Here is a 6,929-nt window from a genome sequence, read left to right on the forward strand (position 1 = left end):
ATTGGTTCCTGGTGGAAGGTACGTGGGACAACGTGATGGAAATTGACATGGGGCTCTGAACCTTTTTTTTGAGGCATAACCAGCATAACTTTGACATTATAATGGAAATCAAGACAGAACAATTTAGTTCTCACATGGCCAATCAGGCTGTGATTCTCTCACCTTAGGCTGCTGACAAGTTTAATGTCGCTGCTTTGAATGTGAAACTCATGGTGTCGCACTGCAGTGGTTCTCACCAAGACCTCCAGAGCTCCAGAACAGAAGGACAACGACACAAAGAACAAACCTCACGTGAGCTGCGAGCTCCTGGGTGTTATATAGCATCACAAACAACCCCAGCAATAATGAGAAGAAGAAGAAGAAGAAGAAGAAAAATGGAATCTAATACGTTGTCAATATAACCAGGCCTTCAGGTAAAAAGTCTTGTGTTACAGTTGCTGTAGATTCTTGTCTGGTTATCATAGGCAGATGTTTTGCACCTTGGCACAGTGAGAGGGTGGTTGGATTGGCAGGTAACCTCTCCAAACCTAAAATGCATCAGTTTTGGAACGTTTCTGCAGGATACAGGTGACCCAGAAAAATCTGCACGCTCTCCTCAACCCTGGAAATTCTCAGTTAAATGCTGATGTGTTTGTACTCTTAAAATATCTTTTTCTGCCTGTCCACTTGAATCAGCATAATGCATAATTCTTTCTTTGTGGAGCTTTGTGGAATGCTCCCTTCAGAATTCCGATGGCCACAGAAAAACGTCTTTCCCCCAAGATTGTAACAGAAATCAAGTTCTTTGAGCGCACAAATCAGAAGTCTTCCTTTTGACTTTCTGTTCCTGATTTTTGGCCAATTTGTCCTCACATCTGATCCCTGGGTAAAGAGATGGTGGAAAATGTCTAGTTACTTCCAGGGATGAGATTTGAATACATATGTTCTATGACATTAATAACTACCAGCGTACAATCTCCAGGACTGAATTTGTGATCCAGAGTCAACGACCTCTTGCATAGATGTTCATAGTGTGCAATTTTTGGCCTCTCAAAAACAGCATGTTCTTTCAAGACAAAAAAAGGCCATTGAAAAGGACCCAGCAGAGGCTGGGAGCTTGCTGTCCTCTAAGTGGCTTTACAGGAGCTGTGTGAAGGTTTGTAAAAGCAATTCATGTTGAAAGCATAAATCACCATCCATAAAATCCTCCTCTTCCAGCCCTGTCAAGAGGCTGTGTGGGTGAGAAGAAGCACCAGGAGGAGAGAGCCGGCCCCAGGAGCTGAGCGCCTGCGCCTTGTTGAGTGCACACGCCAGGGTGCCGCCACACTCCAGTGTGTGACTGCCTCTTTTGCACGACCGATGATGATGGAAACAAAGGCTCTTGGAAAGCTACTGATGAGCCAGTAACAGGGGGGAGAGTGGAGAACTAGGGGCCTTCTGTTGGGCCGAGGTGTCAGGGAACGTGGGAAACAGGAAGTTCGATGGCTTTTATGTAACAGTGGTCTGTGCCAGTGTACCTGAGAGACAACTCACAGTCCCCTCAAAGAGCCTCCATCTTGGAGTGGTAATCTCTTCTAGACGTTAATTAAACACTATCATCAGTCTCACATATATTTAATATGGACATGGTGTTCTGTGGCAGCTTCACTGGAAAAATCCCTGGAGTGCCGCAGGGAGTAGGAGTGGAGATGAACAGGTCTGATTAGCACTGCGATGCAAACCGACATGTTCACACTGCCTGTGACTGATTAATGAAATCATCCAGATGTGATCAGCACAGCAGAGCAGGCCAACATGGGAACATACATCTGAACCACATTCAGTCGCTGAATATTTACTAGGATTTGGAAACTTGTTCTACTTTTAGGTCTCGTGTGTATGCCAGAAGCGTATGCAGTTTTTTAACTTTCTGCATTCTTGTTCCTAAGAAAATAAATATGATTAAACTAAATAAAGTCTAAATTAAAACAAGTATTGCTATACTAATATATTTTAATTCATTGCAATGAAGAGTCCCACTTGTATGTCTGATCTGCTGTTTCAGCTAGAAAGAGGTAAGCTTTGCCATGACTGAACGCCATTAATTACACAATCAATAGATCCTTCCTCAAAATCTATTAAACAATCAATAGATCCTTCCTCAAAATATATTAAACAATCAATAGATCCTTCCTCAAAATCTGTTACACTATCAATAGATCTTTCCTCAAAATCTATTCCAGGACTAATAAATATTATTCCATAGGAGGAAAGGTTAAGCCAAATTTTGTTTGGCCTTGGAGAATCTGTATTTGTCTTACTAAATAACTAAAATAAAAATTATCATAACACCCAGATCACAACTGAATGTTAATACTTGCCCCACAGTTCTTACATGACAGTTAAACTGTGTCAGCAAAGAAAATAACTTTTCTGCAATAACCAGTTCCTTAATTAAATGATTAATTTACTTAATTAATGTTTATAGTACAGCACCCCTGACATGAGACCCTTTGGAAGGGTCAGAGTTAACCAGAGCCTGGAACAGAGAAACCCTGAGACCAGCAGTAAGCAAAGCATGAGCCCTGGTGAGGTTTCTGTCTCTGTGCTTTCCATCTCTGGGTTGTGGAAGCTTAGCCACACCTCGGTCTCGTCTTTCAGGTGCCTGTAGAAATAGCCTGTTCAGAAACATTTTCATAAATGTTTGTTGATGCATGAATACATCTGCATTAAAATCAGAAAGCTGCTTGTTTTTGTGGGCGAGATGCAAATAGCATTCTATAACCACTGCAGTTTTAAACATCACTCTCTGGGAGATTGATAGCAAAGAAGAAATGAGTTGCATTTGCAATTTATTTTACCACACAAGAATTAGCTATTAATGACCCTATAATCAGGCCATGTTAGCCACCCTTAATGACGTCCTACGATCAGGCCACGTTAGCCACCCTTAATGACACCCTACAACCAGGCCACATTAGCCACCCTTAATGACGCCCTACGATCAGGCCATGTTAGCCACCCTTAATGACGCCCTACGATCAGGCCACGTTAGCCACCCTTAATGACGCCCTACAACCAGGCCATGTTAGCCACCCTTAATGACGCCCTACAACCAGGCCACGTTAGCCACCCTTAATGACGCCCTACAACCAGGCCACGTTAGCCACCCTTAATGACGTCCTACGATCAGGCCACGTTAGCCACCCTTAATGACGCCCTACGATCAGGCCACGTTAGCCACCCTTAATGACGTCCTACGATCAGGCCATGTTAGCCACCCTTAATGACGCCCTACGATCAGGCCACGTTAGCCACCCTTAATGACGCCCTACGATCAGGCCACGTTAGCCACCCTTAATGACGCCCTACGATCAGGCCATGTTAGCCACCCTTAATGACGCCCTACGATCAGGCCACATTAGCCACCCTTAATGACGCCGATCAGGCCCTTAATGACGTCCTACGATCAGGCCACGTTAGCCACCCTTAATGACGCCCTACGATCAGGCCACGTTAGCCACCCTTAATGACGCCCTACGATCAGGCCACGTTAGCCACCCTTAATGACGTCCTACGATCAGGCCACGTTAGCCACCCTTAATGACGCCCTACGATCAGGCCATGTTAGCCACCCTTAATGACGTCCTACAACCAGGCCACATTAGCCACCCTTAATGACGTCCTACAACCAGGCCACGTTAGCCACCCTTAATGACGTCCTACGATCAGGCCACGTTAGCCACCCTTAATGACGCCCTACGATCAGGCCATGTTAGCCACCCTTAATGATGTCCTACAACCAGGCCATGTTAGCCACCCTTAATGACGTCCTACAACCAGGCCACGTTAGCCACCCTTAATGATGCCCTACGATCAGGCCACGTTAGCCACCCTTAATGACATGCTACAATTAGGCCACACCTCGAATTTCTGAGGGAGCCAGCATGCGGAGAAAAAGTCCATGATGGAAAAAAAATTAACAAAAAGAACAGTAAAGGAAGTGTGAGTAAGTGAGTCAAACCCCTGATGTCCTGGGACCTTACTTCACTGCTGTGGGCACTGGCACACAACAAAGCACAACAAAGCACTACACAAAAGGTCAGCCAAATTGTTTCTGTTTTTGCCGAGAAGACTCTAGTTTCACACGGAGACATGACAACATGACTAGCAGTGTCTGCATCTGGGACAATAGCTGCAAAGAGAAAGACACCAGAAAGCAAGACCTAGTGCAAGAATAAGTGATTTTCTCATGACTGAGTAAATACGTGGTCTTCTCCTGACTGAGTGAACAAGAGGTCTTCTCATGACTGTTGTGTTATACTGGGACATTGATGGCTGATGATGAAGAAATCCTTATAGATACTGTTTTGTGTGAGTGTGAAATGTTATTTATTATCTTACTGGTACATTTGAAAAATATGGTGATTATTAGTTTCATAACATTGCATCTCTACAAGGCCCCCTTACTCTTTTACTGATTTAAGATACGTACTGTGCTTCACACACTGGGTGTGTTTGGGGCTTTAGGCTCCTTCATTCAGCACCTGTGGGGTTAAAAAAGGTCTAAATAAAATGTCCCGTATTTCCACTGATGTAAAACTCTTAGTTTGGTTGTTTACACTGGTGGAGCCCACCAGTCGGACACATTGGGACTGCTGGGCACAGGACATGTTGTTCTGTTCATATGAAACATGAGCGGTTCATGGTCTGCATGAATATGCAAACTTGTGGGAGAGTAACTCTTAATCCAGGAGAAGGGTTAATGGCAATGCTTAATCCAGGAGAAGGGTTAATGGTAACCCTTAATCCAGGAGAAGGGTTAATGGTAACCCTTAATCCAGGAGAAGGGTTAATGGTAACCCTTAATCCAGGAGAAGGGTTAATGGTAACTCTCAAGGGGACAAGAAGTGGCAGAGCGAGTGAGTCCAGAGGAAGATGAGGGTTAATGAGGGTGTGATGAGCTGTAGGTGAAGGGAGGGGCTGGAGTCAGGACACCTGCAAAACCGGAGTCAGGACACCTGTTGGAGTCAGGACACCTGCGACACTGGAGCCAGGACACCAGCTGTAATCAGGACACCTGCTGGAGTCAAGACACCTGTAACACTGGAGTCAAGACAAATGCGACACTGGAGTCAGGACACCTGCGACACTGGAGTCAGGACACCTGCTGGAGTCAGGACACCTGTGACACTGGAGCCAGGACACCAGCTGTAATCAGGACACCTGCTGGAGTCAAGACACCTTTAACACTGGAGTCAAGACAAATGCGATGCTGGAGTCAGGACACCTTGCTGGTGTCAGGACACCTGCAACACTGGAGTCAGGACACCTGCTGGAGTCAGGACACCTGTGACACTGGAGTCAGGACACTTGCTGGTGTCAGGACACCTGCAACACTGGAGTGTGGAAAAGAAAACAGAGGTGTGACCGGCCTCACAGGTTTCAGGAATTACCCACGGACTGCCTGTGGTCCAGAATTGCTGCTTGTGGGCAAGAATTGGTGGCAATAAATAAATAAACAAATAAATAAAGGACTAAATGACTTATCGTGGTACATTAGAGTCCAGGTGGGATCTGTGTGGATCTGTCTGGATCTGTCTTGATGGCTTTTCCTTCGACTGCTGGCTATTGTTCATGTATGATTATGTGCCTGAATGCAGGGAGCAAATAAACCTGCTCTGTGCGCAGATTCTGAGAAGCTTGTGGAAAACCCAGTGTGATCACGCATCTCACTAAACAATAAAATCAAAATCAAAATAAAATCAAACTCCTGATACTAATAATATTCTTAATGCTAGAATTCAAGTCAATTTCTCTTAATGTGCGCTACGTTTGTGATCCCTGTTCCCGGAAACGTGTGTGTGTGTGTGAGGTGGTTTGAGTGCAGCGCTGTAGGGTTTTTCCTGAGTGAGGGTTTGTCAGTAAGAAGAAGGAGAGAAGAAGGGCTCCTAATCCCCTCCGCTGCCACAGAGGGCCCCGCGCTGGTGTCCTCCCCTGCTCTGAGGAGTCACTGAGACAGGAAGATCCACTCAGACTCTCCAGTTCCTACCACTTTGTCCACAACATGGCAGGTACTTCCACTCCTCTCCACTGCACATCAGTCATGAACACAGTTGACCCGCAACCTGAACACTACACAGATGCCTCTGAAATATTCATGCATTGCTCTGCTGCTCCAGAAAGCACTTTTACGAGTGATAAAAAATAAATAAACATACTCAATTGTGTAAATTGCATGCTTTGAATAATGCTGATTTGCTGTCCACATTATGTGACTGGGATTGCTTTGAAAAAAGACCCTGATGTTTACCCTGTTATTACCACTCTGCCAGGCAGCAGGGCTGCTCTGTCTCTCTTGTAATGCAGCCAAGTCTCTATCTCCCTGCCAGCCATGCGTAAGAGTGCTGGCATGTTGCCCAGACAGGCCCTGAGGTCAGGGCCCTGGGGTCAGGGCTCTGCTTACTGCTGCTGGTCCACGTGGACACAGCCTCATATCAGAGCTCTCGTGCTCTCAGCAAGGATTTTGGCAAGAGCTTATTCTTGGAGTCCCACAGGAAATGTGCAGGTGAAATCCTTGTAATGTTTAGCTTCCAAAAGCCCAGGAGGACAAACCTGAGCCGATTTAAAAGATCTTGTTTTAATACGCAACAGTTTCCGCAGCGTCCAACCCTGAGCAGTGCGGACACCCTTCTGGATAATACGTTCACTTACCTTAATGCTGGATTTGAAGAAAGATGAAAAGATAACATTTTGGAAGAGAAGCCTTTGAAGGAAAGTTCCTGGGCATGCACACATTGTGTAGCATGAAACAGTCAGTAATTATAATGAATCTTCCCAGAGGCAGGCAGTCGTAATGTGGGGGAAGAATATGACAGACTGAACACCTGACATATCCATGTCTGCCAAATTATGAGCCGTGTACTCAGAGAGGCACCTGAACAGCCTCCAACAACCCTGCCTTCATATTA

Source organism: Electrophorus electricus, chromosome 7 (assembly GCF_013358815.1).
Source record: "Electrophorus electricus isolate fEleEle1 chromosome 7, fEleEle1.pri, whole genome shotgun sequence".
NCBI classification, from domain to species: domain Eukaryota; kingdom Metazoa; phylum Chordata; class Actinopteri; order Gymnotiformes; family Gymnotidae; genus Electrophorus; species Electrophorus electricus.